Source organism: Heterodontus francisci, chromosome 2 (assembly GCF_036365525.1).
Source record: "Heterodontus francisci isolate sHetFra1 chromosome 2, sHetFra1.hap1, whole genome shotgun sequence".
In the NCBI taxonomy this organism is placed as follows: domain Eukaryota; kingdom Metazoa; phylum Chordata; class Chondrichthyes; order Heterodontiformes; family Heterodontidae; genus Heterodontus; species Heterodontus francisci.
Window position 1 is genome coordinate 177,814,893 of NC_090372.1, and position 23,543 is coordinate 177,838,435.

The 23,543-nt window shown below is 45.6% G+C and overlaps 1 protein-coding gene across 5 annotated transcripts in view; it reads right to left on the minus strand.

Annotated features, from left to right (window-relative positions):
- mpp7a (MAGUK p55 scaffold protein 7a) overlaps nucleotides 1–23,543 on the minus strand; it is a 594,283-nt gene that overhangs the window by 425,682 nt on the left and 145,058 nt on the right. Inside the window, exon 1 of one of the 5 annotated variants that reach the window (XM_068014192.1) lies at nucleotides 23,377–23,495. The exons of the other annotated variants lie outside the window; for them this stretch is intronic. The gene's annotated coding sequence lies outside the window, so the exon portion shown is untranslated. Of the gene's footprint in view, nucleotides 1–23,376; nucleotides 23,496–23,543 lie in introns of those variants that run through there. 5 annotated transcript variants of the gene reach the window in all.

The window sequence follows — 23,543 nt, forward strand, 5'->3', positions numbered from 1 at the left end:
GAATTTTTCTAAGTGCCCTGCTATAATGTTTTCAATAATAGCTTGTAACATTTTCCCCAAGACAGATGTTAAGCCAACTGGCCTGTAGTTTCCTGCTTTCTGTCCCCCTCCCTTTCTGAATAAAGGAGTTACATTGGCTATTTTCCAATCTAAAAGGAACCTTCCCCGAATCTAGGGAATTTTGGAAAATTAAAACTAACGCATGAACTATCTCACCAGCCACTTCTTTTAGGACCCTAGGATGGAATCCATCAGGACCCAGGGACTTGTCAGCCCGCAGCTCCAACAATTTGTTCAGTCCCACTTCCCTGGTGATCGCAATTTTCTTGAGTTCCTCCCTCCCTTCCATTTCTTGACATATAGCTAATACTGGGGTGTTACTTGTATCCTCAAGACAGATGTAAAATATCTGTTCAATTCATCTCCCATCTCATTATCCATTATTGATTCCCCAGACTCACTTTCTATAGGACCAAATATCACTGTTAACTTTTCTTTTAAATATCTAGAGAAACTCTTACTATCTGTCTTTACATTTCTCGATGGCTTTCTCTCATACTCTAATTTTACCTTCCTTATCAATCTTTTAGTCATTCTTGGTTGTTTTTTTATAGTCTGCCCAATCTTCTGACCTGTCTCCCTTCTTTGCACAATTACAGACTTTTTCTTTAAGTCTGATACTATCTTGAACGGTTTTAGTTAACCACAGATAGGTCCTCCCCTTGGAATTTTTCTTTCTAGTTGAAAAGGTACCTATTCTGCGTATTCTGAAATATTCCCTTAAATGTCTGCCACTGCATCTCTATTGACCTATCCCTTAATCTAATTTGCCAGTTCACTTCAGCTAGCTCTGCTTTCATGCCCTCATAATTGTCTTTATTTAAGTTCAAAATACTAGTCTTGGACCCACTCTTCTCACTCTCAAACTGAATGTAAAATTCAATTATATTAAGATTGCTACGACCTAGGGGTGCCTTAACTATGAGGTCATTAAACAATCCGATCTCGTTGCACAATACCAGGTCCAGTATAGCCTGCTCTCTGGTTTCCTAAATGCCATGTACCCTTCAATATTCAGGTCCCAATCTATGTCATCCTGCAGCCATGTCTCTGTAATGGCTATCAGATCATATTTATTTATTTCTATTCGCACTCTCAATTCATCTGTTTTGTTTCGAATGCTACGTGCATTCAGATACAGAGCCTTTAGTTTTATCCATTTATTATTTTTGTTACTTCTAGCCTTATCTGTTGATTTGCTCTTAGATTTGTATGCTTCGTCTCATTCTGTCAGTCTATCTTTTCCTATATTAATACCTATCTCTCTTGCCTTGTCTCTACTCCTTGATTTATGATATCTTCCCAAATTTGATCCCTTGCCCCACCTTTCAGGTTAAAATCCTCTCTACTTCCCTAGTCATGCGGATCGCCAGAACACTGGCCCCAGCCCAGTTCAGGTATAGACCATCCCAACGGTACAGCCACCACTTTCCCCAGTACTGATGCCAGTGCCCCACGAATCGGAACCCACTTCTACCACACCAGTCTTTGAGCCACGTATTAACTTCTCTAATCTTATTTGCCTGATGCCAATTTGCACGTGGCTCAGGCAATAATCCAGAGATTACTACCTTTGATGCTCTGCTTCTTAATTTGGCACCTAGCTCCTCATACTGACTATGCAGAACCTCTTTCCTTGTCCTGCCTATGTCGTTGGTACCTACATGGACCATGCAGACCGGATCCTCCCCCTCCTACTGGAAATTCCTCTCCAGCCCTGAGCTGATGTCCCAAAGACTTGTGCCTTGTAGATGCTGGACAGGCTTTGGGGAGTCAGGCGGTGAGTTACTCACTGCAGAATGTCCAGCCTCTGACCTACACTTGTAGCCACAATTCTTATACGGCACGTTCAGTTATATTCCTGGTCATTGGTAACCCCAGGATGTTGACAGTGGGGGATTCAGTGATGGTAATGCCATTTAATGTCAAGGAGAGATGGTTAGACTCTGTCTTGTTGGAGTTGCTCATTGCCTGGCACTTGTGTGGCATGAAAGTTGCATGCCACCTGTAAGGCCAAGCCTGGATGTTGTCCAGGTCTCGCTGCATTGGACACGTACTGCTTCAGTATCTGAGGAGTCGCAAATGGTACAGAACATTGTGCAATCAGCGAAATACCCACTTCTGACCTTACGATGGAGGGAAGGCCTTTAATAAGGCAGCTGAAGATGGTTGGACCGAGGACATGACCCTGAAAATCTCCTGCAGCACTGTCCTGGGGCTTAGATGTTTGTCCTCCAACAATCACAACCATCTTCCTTTGTACTCAGTATGACTTCCAACAGTGGACAGTTTCCCCCCTAAGTCCCATTGACTTGAATTTTGCTGGGGCTACTTGATGCCACACTCAGTCAAATGCTCTCTAGATGTCAAGGGCAGTCACTCTCACCTCACCCCTTTGAATTATAGGGTTGCAATAGTAGGTGATTTTAACTTCCCTAATATTGACTGGGACTGCCTTAGTGCTAAGGGATCAGATGGGGAAGAATTTGTTAAGTGTGTCCAGGATAGTTTTCTGAAGCAGTATGTGGATGGCCCGACTAGAGAAGGGGCTACACTCGACCTCCTCTCAGGAAATGAGGATGGACAGGTGGTTAATGTGTCAGTGGGGGAGCACTTTGGGACCAGTCACCATAAACTCGATTAGCTTCAAGATAGTTATGGAAAAGGATAGGACTGGTCCTCAGGTTGAAGTCCTAAATTGGGGGAAGGCTAATTTCGATGGCATCAGGCAGGAACTCTCAAAAGTTGAATGGGAGAGGCTGTTTAAAGGTAAAGGGACGTCTGGCAAGTGGGAGGCTTTTAAAAGTGAGATAGGAAGAGTTCAGGGCCAGCATGTTCCTGTTAGATGGAAGGGCAAGGCTGGCAATTTAAGGGAACCTTGGTTGACGAGGGATATTGAGGGTCTGGTCAGGACAAAGGAGGAGGCAGGTGTCAGATATAGGCAGCTGGCAACGAGTCCCTCGAGGAGTATAGGGGATGTAGGACGACACTTAAGGAGGAAATTAGGAGAGCGAAAAGGGGCCAGGAGATTTCCCTGGCAGATAAGATAAAGGAGAATCCTAAAAGATTCTATAAGTATATTACGAGTAAAAGGGTAGCTAGGGAGAGAGTAGGTCCCCTTAAGGATCAGTGTGGTAATCTATGTGTGGAGCCACAGAAAATGGGTGAGGTCTTAAATGTATATTTCTCGTCAGTATTTGCCGTGGAGATCATGGAAGCTAGTGAGTTCAAGAGAGGGAACACAGACATCCTGGAGCATATCAACATTACAAAGGAGGTGGTGTTGGAGGTTTTGAAGCGCATTAGATTAGATTATGATTAGATTAGATTAGATTAGAGATACAGCACTCAAACAGGCCCTTCGGCCCACCGAGTCTGTGCCGAACATCAACCACCCATTTATACTAATCCTCCACTAATCCCATATTCCTTCCAAACATCCCCACCTGTCCCTATATTTCCCGAGCACCTACCTATACTAGTGACAATTTATAATGACCAATTTACCCATCAACCTGCAAGTCTTTTGGCTTGTGGGAGGAAACCGGAGCACCCGGAGAAAACCCACGCAGACACAGGGAGAACTTGCAAACTCCACACAGGCAGCACCCGGAATCGAACCCGGGTCCCTGGAGCTATGAGGCTGCGGTGCTAACCACTGCGCCACTGTGCCGCCCTATTAAAGGTGGACAAATCCCCAGGGCCTGACCAGGTATATCCTAGGATGCTATGGGAAGTAAGGGAAGACCACGGGTGAGGTACCGGAAGACTGGAGGATAGCTAATGTTGTGCCTTTATTTAAGAAGGGCAGCAGGGATAAGTCAGGGAACTACAGGCCAGTGAGCCTTACATCAGTGGTGGGAAAGTTATTGGAAGGGATTCTGAGAGACAGGATTTATATGCATCTGGAAAGGCATGGTCTGATTATGGATAGGCAGCATGGCTTTGTGCGTGGGAAATCATGTCTCACGAATTTGATTGAGTTTTTCGAGGAGGTGACCAAGAGGATTGACGAGGGCAGGGCGATGGACGTTGTCTACATGGACTTTAGCCAGGCCTTGGACAAGGTCCCACATGGTAGGCTGGTCCAGGTGGTGCGAACACATGGGATCCAGGGTGAGCTAGCAAATTGGATACAAAATTGGCTTGGTGATAGGAGGCAGAGGATGGTAGTGGAGGATTGTTTTTCAGACTGGAGGCGGGTGACCAGTGGTGTGCCGCAGGGATCGGTGCTGGGCCCTCTGTTGTTTGTCATATATATTAATGACTTGGATGTGAATGTAGGGGGCATGATTACTAAGTTTGCAGATGAAACCAAAGTTAATGGTATAGTGCACAGTGAAGAAGGTTGTCTAAGGTTACAACAGGATATAGATCAACTGGGGAAGTGAGCAAGGGATTGGCAAATGGAATTTAACGCAGACATGTGTGAAGTGATGCATTTTGGGAAGTTAAACCAGGGCAGGACATATACAGTGAATGGCAGGGCCCGAGTGAGTGCTGTTGAGCAGAGACACCTTGGGGTACAAGTACATAGTTCCCTGAAAGTGGCAACACAGGTAGACAGGGTGGTGAAGGCGGCGTATGGCATGCTTGCCTTCATCGGCCGAGGCATTGAGTATAAGAGTTGGGACGTCATGTTACAGTTGTACATAACGTTGGTTAGGCCGCTTTTGGAGTACTGTGTGCAGTTCTGGTCGCCGCACTACAGGAAAGATGTGATAAGCTAGAGAGGGTGCAGAAAAGATTCACAAGGATGTTGCCTGGTTTGGAGGGCTTCAGTTATAAAGAGAGATTGGATAGGCTGGGTCTATTTTCCCTGGAGCGAAGGAGGCTGAGAGGGGACATGTTAGAGGTTCATAAAATTTTGAGAAGCATAGATAGGGTCGATAGCCAGAGTCTGTTTCCCATGGTAGGGGTGACTATAACTACAGGGCATAGATTTAAGGTGAGAGGGAGGAGGTTTAAAGGGGATCAAAGGGGTAAATTTTTCACACAAAGAATAGTGGGTATCTGGAATGAGCTGCCTGAGGTGGTGGTGGAGGCAGGAACAGCAGCGACATTTAAGAGGCACCTGGACAGGTACTTGAATGAGCAAGGCTTAGACGGATATGGAATTAATGCAGGCAGGTGGGATTAGTATAGATCGGCATTATGGTCGGCATGGACGCGGTGGGCCGAAGGGCCTGTTTCTATGCTGTACGACTCTATGACTCTAACTCAGTTCTTCTGTCCATGTCAAGACCACGGCTGTAATGAGGTCGGGAGCAGAGTGGCCCTGGCGGAACCCAAACTGAGCACCAGGGAGCAGGTAATTGCTGTGTAAGTGCCGCTTGACAGTACTGTCGACGAAGCCTTCCATTAGTTTGCTGACGATCAAATTTAGATGAATTGGGCAGTAATTGGCCGGATTGGATTTGTCCTTTTTGTGGACAGGACATACTTGGGCAATTTTTAACATCGTCATTGAGAAACCAATGTTGTATTTGCACTGGAACAGCTTGGCTAAGGGTGTGGCTAGTTCTGGAGCACAAGTCTTCAGTACTGCTGCCAGAATGTTGTCAGGACCCATAGCCTTTGCTGTATCCAGCACCTTCAACTGTTTCTTGACATCACATGGAGTGAACCGAATTGGCTGAAGACTGGCATCTGTGATGAAGACCTCAGGAGGAGGCAGAGATGGATCATCCACTCGGCACTTCAGGCTCAAAATGGTTACAAATGCTTCAGCCTGGTCTTTTGCAGTAACATGCTGGCCTCCCTCATCTTTGAGGATCACAGAATGGTTACAGCACAGAAGGAGGCCATTCGGTCTGTCATGTCTGCGCCAGCTCTCTGGAACAGCAAATTACCTGGCGTCACACCCCAGCCTTCTGTGCACAGCCAAGGACATAGTTCCTTCACAGAGAACAATCCAATTCCCTCCTGAATGCCTCCATTGGATCTGCCTCCACCATACTCTCAGGCAGTGCATTCCAGATCCCAACCACTTGCTGCGTGAAAAAAAATTTTCCTCATGCTGCTATTGCTTCTTTTGCCCATAACTGTAAATCTGTGCCCTCTTGTTCTCAATCCTTCAACCAACAGGAACAGCTTTTCCCCTCTCTACACCTCATTATTTTGAACACCTCTATCAAAGCTCCTCTCAACCTTCTCTTCAAGGAAGACAGTCCCAAATTCTCCAATCTATCCGCATAACTTAAGTTCCTCATCCCTGGAACCATTCTTGCGAATCTTTACTGGACTCTCTCCAATGCTTTCATATCTTTTCCAAAGCGTGGCACCCAAACCCGGACGCAACAGCCTGGTTGGGGCCGAACCAGCGTTCTATACAAGTTTAAGCTAACTTCCAGCTTTTGTATTCTATGCCCCTATTAAAGAAGTCTAGGATATTGCAAGCTCTATTAACCGAGCTCTCAGCCTGTCCTACCACCTTCAATGATTTATTCACACATAGACCCAAGTCCCTCTGCTTCTGCACCACTTTAGAATTGCACCCTTTATTTTATATGGTCTCTCCTCATTCTTCCTACCAAAATGAATCACTTCACACTTCTCTGCATGAAATTTCATCTGCCACTTGTCCACCCATTGCACCAACTTGTCTATGTCCTTTTGAAGTTCTACACTATCCTCCTCTCAGCTCACAATACTTCCAAGTTTTGTACGGTCCACAAATTTTGAAATTGTGCTCTCTGCACCAAGGTTCAGTCATTAATAAATATCAGGAACAAGGGTCCCAACACTGATCCTTAAAGAACTCCACTAAAAATCTTCCTCCTGTCTGAAAAACACTCAGCCAATTTCGTATTCATGTTGCTACTGTCTCTTCTATTTCATGAGCTATAAACTTTGCTCAAAAGTCTGTTGGGTGGCACTTTATCAAATGCCTTTTGGAGGTTCATGTCCATCAACAACACTGTACTGATCAACCTTCCCGTTACCTCATCAAAAATCTCCAAGTTCGTTGATAACCACGATTTGCCCTTCACAAATCTGTGCTGGCTTTCCATAATTAACCTGCATTTGCTGAAATGACAATTAATTTTGTCACAAATTATTGTTTGGAGAAGCTTCCCCACCACTGAGGTTAAACTGACTGGCTTGCAGTTGCTGGGCTTATCTTTACACCCTTTTTTGAACAAGGGTGTAACATTTGCAATTCTCCAGTCCTCTGCACCACACGATTTGAAGGAAGACTGGAAAATTTACGGCCACGCCTCTCTAATTTTCACTCTCACTTCCCTCAGCATCCTTGGATGCATCTCATCAGGTCCTGGTGTCTTATCAATTTCAAGTACAGCTCCCATGATCCTGTTTTTTTTCCGGGAAATATGCAGTGTGCCTTTAAGGCTGTAAGAGATCAGTACTTCTTTCAGGCAGCCAGCTTCAGAAGTTACCAGAAAGTGCATCTTGGTTGCCCTGGATACAGCCAAACAGAGAGGGAGAACAGGACATACAATGTTGCCGTTTGACTTTGAAAACTGTTTTTGTTTAGAGACAGTTGGGACACAGACTGTTCTGGCACGTGAAGGGAAGAGGAGAGCTCTCCCTCGGTCCATTTAAACCCTATTTATTAATCTCTCTCAAAATTCTGAAAAGTCAAGCCAGATTGACTCTTTTGAAAGTGGTAGCAAATTATTGGCCTGCGTTCATCGCTGGAAAACGAAATTAATACTTGAACTACTGAACTGTAATTGCTGTGCTCATCACTGGAGAAGAGTTTGATGTTTCAAATGCTGAAGTGAACTGCCGAATTCCTATCATCGGATTCATCAGACCTTGGAAGACCGCAAGTGGACTTTGATCTTTCTATCAGAGGACCGTTAGTCAGGAAACGTAAACTGCAAAGACTTTATTGTTATTTCTGTGTTTTGGGCAGCTAATTAAACACTAAACTACTGATAGTTTGGGTATATGTATGCGAATGCGGGAGTTAGATTCTTTAAATAACTTATAAGGTCTTTAGATATTGGTTTATCTTAGTGTTTAAGATTTTAGCTTTTTTCTATTAAACAGTTAATTTGTTGATATCTAAAGATAACCCGTTTGGTTCGCCTCATTCAGAGGTTACTGGATTGCTCAATTCGACTTTGGCTTTCTTGGGTTTGGGAAAGCTTCAAGATATGTACGATGCGACCTGTGGAGCGGCAGGACTGAACTGAGTGTGTTGTTCCTACCGCAGTCAGAATTATATATAAGTTGATTGGGGCCTCTGTCTTGAGCGGTCGTGACATAACACTATCCAATACCACCTCCTCCTCATGAATGTTAAATGTCTTGATTCAAATGTCTGAATTACCTCCTCTTTCACCATGACTTGGACAGCATCTTTTTCCTTGGTCAAGACAGATGCAAAGAATTCATTCAATACCTCAACCACACCCCCTGCCTCCAAGCATTAATCCCCTTTTTGGTTCCTAAATCGACCCCACTCCTCTTTTCACTACCCTTTTACTATTTGTATGTCCAAAGATAACTTTTGGATTCCCTTTTATATTAGCTGCCAGTCTCTTGGCTTCTCTTATTTGCTTTTTCACTTCCCCTCTGAACTTTCTACATTCCGCTTGGTTCACGGTTATACTCTTCACCTGACATCGGTTATAAGCACATACTTTCTTCTTCACCTTAATCTCAATCTCTTTCGCCATCCAGGGAGCTCTGGATTTGTTTGCCCTACCTTTCTCGTTCGTAGGAATATACCTCGACTGTGCCCAAACTACATCTTCCTTAAAGGCAGCCCATTTATTGAGATATCATTTTGCCTGCCAACCTTTGATTCAAATTTATCTGGGTCAGATCCATTCTTATCTCCATTGAAGTTTTCCCTCAGTTCATTATTCTTACTCTGGATTGTTCCTTGTCCTTTTCCATAGCGAACATAAACTTGACAATAAAATGATCACGGTCCCCTAAATGTTCCCCTACTGACACTTGTCCCACTCCATTCCCAAGAACCAGGTCAAGCAGTGCCTGCTTTCTCGTTGGACTGGAAACATGATACTGCCAAAAATTCTCCTGAACACACTGTCGAAACTCTTGCCCCTCTCTGTCCTTTACACTGCGACTATCCCAGTCTATATTCGGATAATAAAGTCCATTCTAACCATTCAAGAGGATGGGGATGTTTGTGAAGCCGCCTCCTCCTCCTCCTGTTAGCTGATTGTCCATCACCATTCATGACTGGATGTGGCAGGAGTGCTGAGCTTTGATCTGATCCATTGGTTATGGGATCGCTGAGCTCTGCCCAACACATGTTGCTTCCATTGTTCAGCATGCATGTAGTTCTGTGTTGCAGTTTCACCAGGTTGGCAGCTCATTTTTAGGTATGCCTGGTGTTGTTCCTAGCAAGCTCTCCTACACTCCTCATTGAACCAAAATTGATTCCCTGGCTTGATGGTAACGATCGAGTGAGGGATATGCCAGGCCATAAGATGACAGATTGTGGCTGACCACAATTCTGTTGCTGTTGATGGCCTGAAGTGCCTCATGGATGCCCTGTTTTGAGCTGCTAGATCAGTTCTGAATCTATCCCATTTAGCACTGTGGTAATAAGACACAACATGATGTCCTCAGCGTGACGGCGGGACTTCAGCTTCGCAAGTAATGTGCGGTGGTCACTCCTACCAATGGACAGATGCATCGGTTACAGGTAAATTGTTTAGAGCCATGTCAAGCAGGTTTTTTCCTCTTGTTGGTTCCCTCATCACCTGTCACTGCCCAGTCTGGCAGCTTTGTCCTTCAGGACTCAGCCAGCTCGGTCAGTAGTGGTGCTACTGAGTCACTCTTGGTGATGGGCATTGAAGTCCCTCACCCAGAATACATTGTGAATGCCACCCTCAGTGCTTCGAGGATGTCGTGTTCCAGATGGAGGAGCATCTGGAGAATGATTCATCAGCTGAGGGAGGGCTGTCGGTGGTAATCAGCAGGAGGTTTCCTTGCTCATGTTTGACCTGATGCCATGAGACTTCATGGGTCCAGAGTCAGTGTTCAGGACTCCCAGGGCAACTCCCTCCCAACTGTACACCACTGTGCCACCACCTCTGGTGGGTCTGTCCTGCCAATGGCTGACTGATCATCTCAGATGACACTTTCCCTGCTGTGACATCGGACATAAATAGCGTCATAAATTTTTCTTTTCCCCTCAAAAAAACTCAATTCTGCTTTCTATGACAACAATAATGCTCAGTTTGAGAAGACACATTACTTAACAGAATGAATTGTATAATGCACAGATCTCTAGCTTATGTGTTCTGCCTGGTTGGGTGGGGTCCACAGTTGTAGATAAATATCAAATACAAGTCAGTGAAATGTTCCTGCAGCACTGAATTACTGGAATGACTGGAATTTTGGCTGATAAACAGTAACAGCTTTCAGACTGTTTAAATATTAAGCAGATGATAATGTTGAACACTTGTGTTCAAATTATGTTCCTTATTAAAAATCTACAGTTTACATTCATGTAAAACAGGACCAATTCATACGAAGGCTGTATAACAATAATGCTAACTGCTACACTCTGTAAAATGACCAGTTAAATCCCTCATGTTGCCTGCACCATTTGATCAGCTATACGCCTGCTCAGAGGATAAAGATTAAATCTGCTTTAAAACTGAACAAGTGGCAAAATCCTTGGTGGAAGACAGATGGGCACTATGAAGCAATGACCAATTCTTTTACTGCCCATTATCTTCCAGATATGATGAAAGATCCAAACTAAAAACACCAACTTATCGGTTTCCTTCACAACTTCCAACTGTTGCCAGCATTGTTAATTTTTTCAGCTTTCCAGCATTTGCAGTTTTTCTTTGACTAGTCAAGCATAAAATTAATTCTCACTTTGAGAAGCAACTGTTCATAAGGAACAGCCAGCCTGGATTTGTTAAAGGCAGATTGGATCTGACTAACCTGAAGAATATAACAGAAAGGGTTGATGAAGGTCATGGAGTCACAGAGTTATACAGCACACAAACAGGCCCTTCAGCTCATCATGTCTGTGCCGGCCATCAAGCACCAAACTATTCAAATCCAATTGTCCAGCACTTGGCCAGTAGCCTTGTATGCTATGGCGTTTCAAGTGCTCATCTAAATACTTATTTATTTATTTAGAGACACAGGCCCTTTGGCCCACCCAGTCTGTGCCGACCATTGACCACCCATTTATACTAATCCTACATGAATCCCCCGTTCAAGTCCTCTGAAGAAATTTTCCTCCACACAAGATCAGGGGGCAGGCTGTTCAACCTTGCCCGTCTAAGAGCGAAGTCCAAAGTACGGAAAGTCCTCATCAGGGAACTCCTCTTTGCTGACGATGCTGCTTTAACATCTCACACTGAAAAGTGCCTGCAGAGTCTCATCGACAGGTTTGCGGCTGCCTGCAATGAATTTGGCCTAACCATCAGCCTCAAGAAAATGAACATCATGGGGCAGGATGTCAGAAATGCTCCATCCATCAATATTGGCGACCACGCTCTGGAAGTGGTTCAGGAGTTCACCTACCTAGGTTCAACTATCACCAGTAACCTGTCTCTAGATGCAGAAATCAACAAGCGCATGGGTAAGGCTTCCACTGCTATGTCCAGACTGGCCAAGAGAGTGTGGGAAAATGGCACACTGACACGGAACACAAAAGTCAGAGTGTATCAGGCCTGTGTCCTCAGTACCTTGCTCTATGGCAGTGAGGCCTGGACAACGTATGTCAGCCAAGAGCGACGTCTCAATTCATTCCATCTTCGCTGCCTCCGGAGAATACTTGGCATCAGGTGGCAGGACCATATCTCCAACACAGAAGTCCTCGAGGCGGCCAACATCCCCAGCTTGTACACACGACTGAGTCAGCGGCGCTTGAGATGGCTTGGCCATGTGAGCCGCATGGAAGATGGCAGGATCCCCAAAGACACATTGTACAGCGAGCTCGCCACTGGTATCAGAGCCACCGGCCGTCCATGTCTCCGCTTTAAAGACGTCTGCAAACGCGACATGAAATCCTGTGACATTGATCACAAGTCGTAGGAGTCAGTTGCAAGCGTTCGCCAGAGCTGGCGGGCAGCCATAAAGACAGGGCTAAAATGTGGCGAGTCAAAGAGACTTAGTAGTTGGCAGGAAAAAAGACAGAGGCGCAAGGGGAGAGCCAACTGTGCAACAGCCCCGATAAACAAATTTCTCTGCAGCACCTGTGGAAGAGGCTGTCACTCTAAAATTGGCCTTTAAAGCCACTCCAAGCGCTGCTTCACAAACCACTGACCACCTCCATGCGCGTATCCATTGTCTCTCGAGATAAGGAGGCCCAAAAGGAAAAAAAAAAAGACATTAATCCCATATTCCTACCACATCCCCACCTTCCCTTGGCTGTGGGAAGAAACCGGAGCACCCGGCAAAAACCCACGCGGTCACATGGAGAACTTGCAAACTCTGCATAGGCAAGTACCCAGAACCGAACCCGGGTCGCTGGAGCTGTGAGGCTGCGGTGCTAGCCACTGCGCTACTGTGCCAATAGTTTCACATGATTTGGTACATGGTTAGAACATAGAACATAGAAAATACAGCACAGAACAGGCCCTTCGGCCCACGATGTTGTGCCGATCCTTTGTCCTCTGTCAAGGACAATTTAATCTATACCCCATCATTCTCCTTTATCCATATACCTATCTAAAAGCCGTTTGAAAGTCCCTAAAGTTTCTGACTCAACAACTTCCCCAGGCAAGGCATTCCATGCCCCGACCACTCTCTGGGTAAAGAACCTTCCCCTGACATCCCCCTTATATCTCCCACCCTTCACCTTAAATTTATGACCCCTTGTAACGCTTTGCTCCACCCGGGGAAAAAGTTTCTGACTGTCTACCCTATCTATTCCCCTGATCATCTTATAAACCTCTATCATGTCACCCCTCATCCTTCTCCGTTCTAATGAGAAGAGGCCTAGAATGTTCAGCCTTTCCTCGTAAGACTTATTCTCCATTCCAGGCAACATCCTGGTAAATCTCCTCTGCACCCTCTCCAAGGCTTCCACATCCTTCCTAAAATGAGGCGACCAGAACTGCACACAGTACTCCAAATGAGGCCTTACCAAGGTCCTGTACAGCTGCATCATCACCTCACGGCTCTTAAATTCAATCCCTCTGCTAATGAACGCTAACACCCCATATGCCTTCTTCACAGCCCTATCCACTTGAGTTGCAACTTTCAACGATCTATGCACATAGACCCCAAGGTCTCTCTGCTCCTCCACATGCCCAAGAACCCTACCGTTAACCCAGTATTTTGCATTCGTGTTTGTCCTTCCAAAATGGACGACCTCACACTTTTCAGGGTTAAACTCCATCTGCCACTTTTCAGCCCAGCACTGCAACCTATCCAAGTCCCTTTGCAGACGACAATAGCCCTCCTCGGTATCCACAACTCCACCAACCTTTGTATCATCTGCAAATTTACTGACCCACCCTTCGACTTCCTCATCCAAGTCGTTAATAAAAATCACAAACAGGAGAGGACCCAGAACTGATCCCTGCGGCACGCCACTGGTAACTGGGCTCCAGGCTGAGTATTTACCATCTAAGACCACTCTCTGCCTTCTATCAGTTAGCCAATTCTTAATCCAACTGGCCACATTCCCCACTATCCCATGCCTCCTGACTTTCTCCATAAGTCTACCATGGGGGACCTTATCAAATGCCTTACTAAAATCCATGTACACCACATCCACTGGTTTACCCTCATCCACTTGCTTGGTCACCTGCTCAAAGAATTCAATCAGGCTTGTGAGGCAAGACCTACCCCTCACAAAACCGTGCTGACTGTCCCGAATCAAGCAGTGTCTTTCCAGATGCTCAGAAATCCTATCCCTCAGCACCTTTTCCATCAACTTGCCTACCACCGAAGTAAGACTAACTGGCCTGTAATTCCCAGGGTTGTTCCTATTTCCTTTCTTGAACAGGGGCACAACATTTGCCACCCTCCAATCACCTGGTACCACCCCCGTCAACAGAGAAGATGAAAAGATCATTGCCAGCGGCTCTGCAATTTCATCCCTTGCTTCCCATAACATCCTTGGATATACCCCGTCAGGCCCGGGAGACTTGTCTATCTTCAAGTTATTCAAAAACCCCAACACATCTTCCCTCCTAACGAGCACTTCCTCGAGCTTACCAGTCTGTTTCACACCGTCCTCTTCAGTAATACACCCCTTCTCATTCGTAAATACCGAAGAGAAGTACTCATTCAAAACCTCACTTATCTCTTCCGGCTCAACACACAGTCTCCCGCTATTGTCCTTGACCGGACCTACGGTCCCCCTAGTCATCCTCATATTTCTGACATACGCGTAAAAGGCCTTGGGGTTTTCTTTTATCCTACCCGCCAAGCATTTTTCATGCCCTCTCTTAGCTCTCCTAATCCCTTTCTTCAGATCCTTCCTGGCCATCTTGTATCCCTCCAGAGCTATGCCTGTGCCCTTTTTCCTCAACCTTATATACGCATCCTTCTTCTTCCTAACAAGACTCTCAACCTCTCTTGTCAACCACGGTTCCCTCACATGACCATCCCTTCCCTGTCTGACAGGGACATGCTTATCAATGGCCCCTACTATCTGCTCCTTGAAAAAGTTCCACATTTCGACCGTGCCCTTCCCTGCCAGCATATGCTCCCAACTTATGCTCCTCAGTTCCTGCCTGACAGCATCATATCTACCCTTCCCCCAATTGTAAACCTTGCCCTGTTGCACATACCTATCCCTCTCCATTACCACAGTGAATGCTACAGAATTGTGATCACTATCTCCAAAGTGCTCGCCCACCAACAGCTCTATCACTTGCCCTGGTTCATTACCTAGTACCAAATCCAATATTGCCTCCCCTCTGGTCGGGCAGTCTACATACTGAGTCAGAAAAGCTTCCTGGACATACTGCACAAACACTACCCCATCCAAACTATTCGATCTAAAGAGTTGCCAATCAATATTTGGGAAGTTGAAATCCCCCATAATTACTACCCTGTGACTTCTGCTCCTTTCCAAAATCTGTTTCCCAATCTGCTCTTCCACCTCCCTGCTGCTATTGGGGGGCCGATAGAAAACTCCCATCAAGGTGACTGCTCCTTTCCTGTTCCTGACCTCAACCCACAGTGCCTCAGTCGGCAGATCCTCCTCGAAAATTCTTTCAGCAGTTGTTACACTATTTCTAACAATGCCACCCCCCCACCTCTTTTACCACCATTCCTAATCTTATGAAAACATCTATAACCAGGTACCTCCAAGAACCATTCCTCCCCCTCACCTATCCACGTTTCAGTGATGGTTAAGAGAACTGTGAGGATGGTACAGAACTTGGCAAAGCAGCAAACATCAGGAGGACATACGTCAGCTCAGAAAACACGTGGCAGAAGCAATTTAATGTCGACAAGTGTGAAGTGATGCACCATGGAAAAAACATGGAAAGGCAGCAGAGGTGGTTATGGGGCGCTTTAATTAAAGCACTCAAAGTTAGTTTTTTTTTCATTTATTCGTTCAGGGGATGTGAGCGTCGCCAGCTAGGCCAGGATTTATTGCCCATCCCCAATTGCCCTCGAGAAGGTGGTGGTGAGATTCTCGCTGCTAGAGATGGTTACTTGCTACTTATCAGCCCAAGCCGGAATGTTGCTGTATGCAGACAAAGACTGCTTCAGTCTCTGAGGAGTTGCGAATGGTACAGAACAGTGTGCAATCAGTGATCAGAACTTCTGACTTTATGTTGGAGAGAATGTCATTGATGAAGCAGCTGAAGTCGGTTGGACCGAGGACACTATCCTGAGGAATTCCTGCAGTGATGTCATGGGACTGAGATTACTGACCAACAACCACAATCATCTTCCTTTGTGCTAGGTATGACTACAACCAGCAGAGAGTTTTCCCCGATTCCCACTGTCTCCACTTTTGCTAGGGCTCCTTGATGCCACACACGGTCAAATGCTGTCCTAATGTCAAGGGCAATCAGTCGCACCTCACCTCTCGAGTTCAGCTCTTTTGTCCATGTTTGGACCAAAGCTGCAATTAGGTCAGAAAATGAGTGGCCCAAGCAGAACCCAAACTGAGCAGTGAGGTTATTGCTGAGCAAGTGCCACTTGACAGCACTGTCGACGACAATTGGATCACTTTGCTGACGATTGAGACCAGACTGCTCAAGCAGTAATTGTCCGGATTATATTTGTCCTGCTTTTCGTGGCCAGGACATGCCTGAGCAATTTTCCACCTTGTCAGGCAGATGCCAAAGCTGTAACTGTACTCAAACAGCTTGGCTAGGGGCACACTTAGTTCTAGTGCACAAGTCTTCAGTACTATTACCGGATGCTGTCAGGTCCCACAGCCTTCAGCCGTTTCTTGACATAACGTGAAGTGAACTGAAATGGCTGAAGACTGGCATCTGTGATGCTGGAGACCTCAGGAGGAGGCTGGGATGGGTCATCCACTCGGCACTTCTAGCTGAAGATGGTTACAAATGCTTCAGCCCTGTCTTTGACTTTGCCATCATTGAAGAAGCAGATATTTGCGGAGCCTCCTCCTCCAGTTAGTTGTTCAATTGCCACCATTATTCACCCCTGAATGTGGAGAGATTGCAAAGTTTTGATCTGATTTGTTGGTTGTGGGATCGCTTATCTGTCATTAGGATGCTGCTTCTGTTATTTAGCATGCATGTGCTGCTCCCAGCATGCTCTTCTACACGCCTCATTGAACTAGGGTTGATCCCCTGGCTTAACGAGTAATGGGAACGTGAGGGATATGCCGGACCATGAGGTTGCAGATTGTGCTTTAATACAATGCTGCTGCTGCTGCTGATGGCCTGAAGTGCCTCATGGATGCCCTGTTTTGAGCTGCTAGATCTGTTGTGAATCTATCCCATGAAGCACAGTGGTAATGTCAAACAACACAATGGAGATTGCCCTCAACGTGAAGAGAGGATTCACCTCCACAAGGATTTTGCCATTGTTAACTCCAACCAATACCATCCTGGATAGATGCATCTGTGACAGATAGATCGGTGAAAACAAAATCAAGGAGGTTTTTCTCTCATGTTGGTTCCCTCACCACCTGCCACAGTCCCAGTGTGACAAAAATGGCCATCAGGACTCAGCCAGTTCGAGCTACTTTCGGTGATAGACATTCAAGTCCCCCACCCAAAGCACATTTTCTGGTCTTGCTATCCTTAGTGCTTTTTCCAAGTGGTGTTCAACATGGAGGAGTACTGATTCATCAGCTCAGGGAGAGCAGGAGGTGGCAATCAACAGGAGGTTTTTTTGCCTATATTTAACCTGATGCCATGAGTCTTCATGGGGCCAGAGACAATGTTAAGGACGATCAAGGACACTCCCTCTCATCGGCATACCCTTGTGCTGCCACCTCTGGTGGGTCTGTGCTGGTGGCAGGCAGGACAAACCAAAGAATGGTGATGGACAAGTCTGGGGCATTGGCTGCAAGACATAATTCTGTGAGAATGACTATGTCAGGCTGTTGTTTGACTAGCCTGTGGGACACTACTCCCAATTTTGTCACAAGTCCCCAGATGTTATTAAGGAAGACTTTGCGGTGGCATCTGAGCAGGGCGCACCTTTGCCATTTCCTGTGCCTGGGTCAATGGCAGGTGATCCATCCGGGTTTATTCGTATTCATTTTATCTGGAGCAGTTTGATGCAACTTTCCAGTTTGCTCGGCCATTAAAGAGATCAGTTAAAAGTGCTCTGGGTCTGAAGTCACAGAGTCATGGAGTCATTTACAACTCTCTGGCATGAAGGCAAGTAGTAAAAAACTGTTTCCTCTGAAAAGTGGGTCAGAATAGAGGTCATTGATTTTAATTAAGAACTTGAGGGGGAAATGAGACGACTTGTTTTTAAACACACAGTAGTTTGCTAAGATCTGGAAGTTTCTGGTCAATGGTAACTCCCCCCCACCCCCCTAGAATGTTGATGGTGGGGAATTGAGTAATGGTAATGCCGTTCAATGTCAAGGGGACACTGTTAGATTCTCTCTTGTTGGAGATGGTCATTGTCTGGCACTTGCATGGTGCAATTGTCAATTGTCACTTTGCAGCCCAAGCCTGAATTTTGTTCAGGTCTTGCTGCATGTAACACACACTGCTTCAGTAACTGAGGAGTTGCGAATGGTACTCAATACTGTGGAATCAGTAAACATCCCCACTTCTGACTTTATGATGAAGGGAACATCATTGATGAAGCAGTTGAAGATGTTTGGGCTGAGGATACTACCCTGAGGAACGCCTGCAGCAATGGCCTGGGGCTGAGATGATTGACTTCCAACAACCACAACCATCTTCGTTGGGCCAGGTCTGACTCCTGTCAGCGGAGATTTTTCAGCTAGTTCCCATCGACATTGATGTTACTAGGGCTCCTAGATGCCACACAGTCAAGAGGAGCCACTCGTTTAACTGCGGAATTTGGCTTTTTTGTCCATATTCGGACATAGGAACATAGGAACAGGAGCAGGCCATTCAGCCCCTCGAGCCTGTCCCGCCATTCAATGAGATCATGGCTGATCCGCGGCCTAACTCCATATACCTGCCTTTGGCCCATATCCCATAATATCTTTGCTTAACAAAAATCTATCAAAATCAGATTTAAAATTAACAACTGTTCTAGCTTCAATTGCTGTTTGTCAGAGACAGTTCCAAACCTCTACCACCCTTTGCGTGAAGTGCTTCCTAACATCTCTCCTGAACGGTCTGGCCTTAATTTTTAGACTATTGCCCCTAGTTTTAGAATCTCCAACCAGTGGTAATAGTTTATCTTTATCTTGCCTGTCTTTTCCTGTTAATATCTTGAAGACTTCGATCAGATCACCCCTTAACGTTCTAAATTCTAGCGACAACATGCCGATTTTGTGTAATCTCTCCTCGTAACTTAACCCCTGTAGTCCAGGTATCATTCTTGTAAACTACATTGGGGGAACTCCCTCCAAGGCCAATATATCCTTCCTAAGGTGTGGTGCCTTGAACTGCTCACAGTACTCCGTGAGGTCTAACCAGGGTTTTGTACAGCTGCAGTATAAGCTCTGTTTTTATACTCCAATCCTCTAGATATAAAGGCTAGCATTCCATTAGCCTTTTTGATTATTTTCTGCACTTGCTCGTGGCATTTTAAAGATTTATTCACCTGAACCCCCAAGTCTCTTTGAACATCCACTGTACTTAACCTCTTCCCATTTAGAAAGTACCCTGCTCTCTCCTTTTTTGGTCCAAAATGGATAATCTCACACTTGCCCGCATTGAAATCCATCTGCCACAGTTTTGCTCACTCACCTAGAACATAGAACAAAGAACAGGACAGCACAGGAACGGGCTATGCGGCCCGCCAAGCCTGCGCCGATCTTGATGCCTGCCTAAACTAAAACCTTCTGCACTTCCAAGGACCGTATCCCTCTATTCCCATCCTATTCATGTATTTGTCAAGATGACTCTTAAACGTCACTATCGTACCTGCTTCCACCATCTCCCCCGGCAGCAAGTTCCAGGCACTCACCACCCTCTGTGTAAAGAACTTGCCTCGCACATCCCCTCTAAACTTTGCCCCTCGCACCTTAAACCTATGTCCCCTAGTAACTGACTCTTCCACCCTGGGAAAAAGCTTCTGACTATGCACTCTGTCCATGCCTCTCATAACTTTGTAAACCTCTATCATGTCGCCCCTCCACCTCTGTCGTTCCAGTGAAAACAATCAGAGTTTATCCAACCTCTCCTCATAGCTAATGCCCTCCAGACCAGGCAACATCCTGGTAAACCTCTTCTGTACCCTCTCCAAAGCCTCCACGTCCTTCTGGTAGTGTGGCGACCAAAATTGCACGCAATATTCTAAGTGTGGCCTAACTAAAGTTCTGTACAGCTGCAGCATGACTTGCCAATTTTTATACTCTATGCCCCGACCGATGAAGGCAAGCATGCCGTATGCCTTCTTGACTACCTTATCCACCTGCGTTGCCACTTTCAGTGACCTGTGGACCTGTACCCCCAGATCGCTCTGCCTGTCAATACTCCTAAGGGTTCTGCCATGTACTGTATACTTCCCACCTGCATTAGATCTTGCAAAATGCATTACCTCACATTTGTCCGGATTAAACCCCATCTGCCATTTCTCCGCCCAAGTCTCCAACCGATCTATAGCCTGCTGTGTCCTCTGACAATCCTCATCACTATCTGCAACTCCACCAACCTTTGTGTCGTCCGCAAACTTACTAATCAGACCAGCTACATTTTCGTCCAAATTATTTATATATACTACAAACAGCAAAGGTCCCAGCACAGATCCCTGTGGAACACCACTAGTCACATCCCTCCATTCAGAAAAGCACCCTTCCACTGCTACCCTCTGTCTTCTATGACTGAGCCAGTTCTGTATCCATCTTGCCAGCTCACCTCTGATCCCGTGTGACTTCACCTTTTGTACCAGTCTGCCATGAGGGACCTTGTCAAAGGCTTTACTGAAGTCCATATAGATAACATCCACTGCCTTTCCTTCATCAATCATCTTTGTCACTTCCTCAAAAAACACAATCAAGTTAGTGAGACACAACCTCCCCTTCACAAAACCATGCTGCCTCTCGCTAATAAGCTCGTTTGTTTCCAAATGGGAGGATATCCTGTCCCGAAGAATCCTCTCTAATAATTTCCCTACCACTGACGTAAGGCTCACTGGCCTATAATTTCCTGGATTATCCTTGCTATCCTTCTTAAACAAAGGAACAACATTGGCTATTCTCCAATCCTCTGGGACCTCACCTGCAGCCAATGAGGATGCAAAGATTTCTGTCAAGTTTCCTTTCATAATCTTTTAGTAGCTCTTATACGCTGCTTTGTGACTCTTTTCTGGTCTTTGTATCGACCCCATTCGGCCGGATCTGTGCTGCGTTTTGCATTTTTGTAAGCCCTTTCTTTTAGTTTTGCGCTATCCCTAATCTGTTTAGTTGTCCATGGCTGTTTTTTCTGTGAAGTGTAGATTTTTCCTCTCAGGGGTATATACTCGCTCTGTATTTCGTTAAATGCTTCTTTAAATATTCTCCACTGTTCTTCAGTCGTTTGACCCATTAACAGATCTACCCAGTTTACCGTGGACAGTCTCTGTCTCATCCCAGTAAAGTCAGCCTTACCCAAGTCTAAAATTCTAGTAGCTGATACGTGCTTTTCACTTTCAAATCCTACCTTGAATTCGATCATGTTGTGATCACTATTTGATAAATGTGCATGCACAGTTAGACTACTCATTAAATTTGGCTCATTACTCATAACTAAATCTAATATTGCCTGCCCCCTTGTTACATCTAGGATATATTGCTGCAGGAAACTATCACGGACACATTCGAGAAATTCGCTACCTTTCTGACAGGTACTAGTCTGCCTCTCCCAATCTATGTGTAAGTTAAAATCCCCCATTAATACTACTCTGCCTTTGTTACACACTTGCCTAATTTGTGCTTTTATACAATCTAACACCTCAGAACTGCTACCAGGTAGTCTATACACAACACCTATTAAAGTTTTAGATCCTTTTCTGTTCCTCAATTCCACCCAAAAGGACTCCACTGGATACTTTCCCCTTATTATATCCTCCCTCACCAATGATGTGAAATTATTACGAATCAGTAAGGCTACTCTATCCCCTCTGCCATTTTCCCTGTCCCTCCTGTAAACTTTAGAACCAGGTATATTTAGTTCCCAGCCCCAACCATCCTGCAGCCACGTCTCCGCAATGGCCACATCATAATCTTCCATTTGAAAATTGCGCCTGCAGCTCATCTAGTTTATTCCTTACACTCCGTGCATTTATATATATAACTCTTATTTGGGCTATACCCCCTAACCTGCCCCTCAGCACTGATGCTTTATTTGCCTGTTTATTATTTCTCTCTTCTGGTTTAACCAGTATACTTCTTGCAGTTTGGCAACAATCAAACTCACCACTGACCTGCACTCCTACCTTCTCCTTTAACTTCCTGTTTCTCCATGCAACTGAACCCTCCCCCACCACTATTTAGTTTAAAGCCGTATCAACAGCCCTAGTAATGCGATTTGCCAGGACTCTGGTCCCAGCATGATTCAGGTGGAGCCCGTCCCATCGGAACAGCTCCCTCCTTCCCCAGTACTGGTGTCAATGTCCCACAAATTCGAACCCATTTCTCCCACAAAAATCTTTGAGCCACGCATTTACCTCTTTAATCTTATTGACCCTTTGCCAATTTGCTCGTGGCTCAGGTAGTAATCCGGAGATTACTACCTTTTTGGTTCTGCTTTTTAATTTAGCACCTAGCTATTCATATTCCCTCAGCAGAACCTCTAACCTCATTCTACCTACATCGTTGGTCCCTACGTGGACCACGACAACTGGATCTTTCCCCTCCCATTCCAAGTTCCTCTGCAGACCAGATGAGATATCCTGAACCCTGGCACCAGCTAGACAACAGAGCCTTCGGGACTCTTGATCCTGGCCACAGAGAACAGTGTCTGTGCCCCTAACTATACTATCCCCGATTACGACTACATTTCTCTTTTCTCCCTCCACTTGAATGGCTCCCTGTACCACGGTGCTGTGGTCAGTTTGCTCATCCTCCCTGCAGTCCCTGCTCTCGTCCACACAGGGAGCAAGAATCTTGAACCTGTTGGACAAGAACAATGGCTGAGGCTCCTGCAGCACTACCTCCTGGATCCCTCTACCTGCCTCACTCACAGTCACACCCTCCTGTCCCTGACCACTGGCCGAATTCAAGGTAGTTAATCTAAGGGGTGTGACTGTCTCCTGAAACACAGCATCCAGGTAACTCTCCCCCCTCCCTAATGTGTCACAGTGTCCGAAGCTCAGACTCCAACTCATCAACTCTGAGCCGGAGCTCCTCGAGCAGCCAACGCTTGCTGCAGATGTGTTCACCAGGAACCACAATGGGGTCCACCAGCTCCCACATCATGCAGGTACAACACATCGCCTGGCCATGCATCGCTATTTTATTTAATTAGATTTTAATTTGTTTTTTAAATTTCCGACTGGTCTTTAGTTTTTTATCTGTAAAATATTTCTCCTATTCACCTTCAATCTGAAATCAACTTACAATAGGTAATTCAAATTACCAGGTACATACCAATGAACTTGCGGCTTTCCTATAATGTCACTTCTTTTCACACTTTTTACTCCCTTAAATTACCCAAAAATTAGGTTATTTGCACTAGGAACCTTGATTTCCCCCCCAAAAAAAACACTACCTACTATATTAAAAAAAGAACTGTAGACCTTTCTAGTTACTTCAGTTACAAACCCAGCTAGTTATTCCCTAATAGCAGTTGCTCACCAACCAATCACCTTGCAGCTTTCCTGTGATGTCACTGGACGTTTTTTCAAAACTCAGGCGCTGTCTGAGTGAACTCTTGCTCTCTCTCCCGGTCTCTTTATGCTCTGGCTCTGCTCTCGCTGTTTCCTGCTGTCTCAGGCTATAATCAGCCCTGGAGCCAAGTGCCCCTGCCAGAACC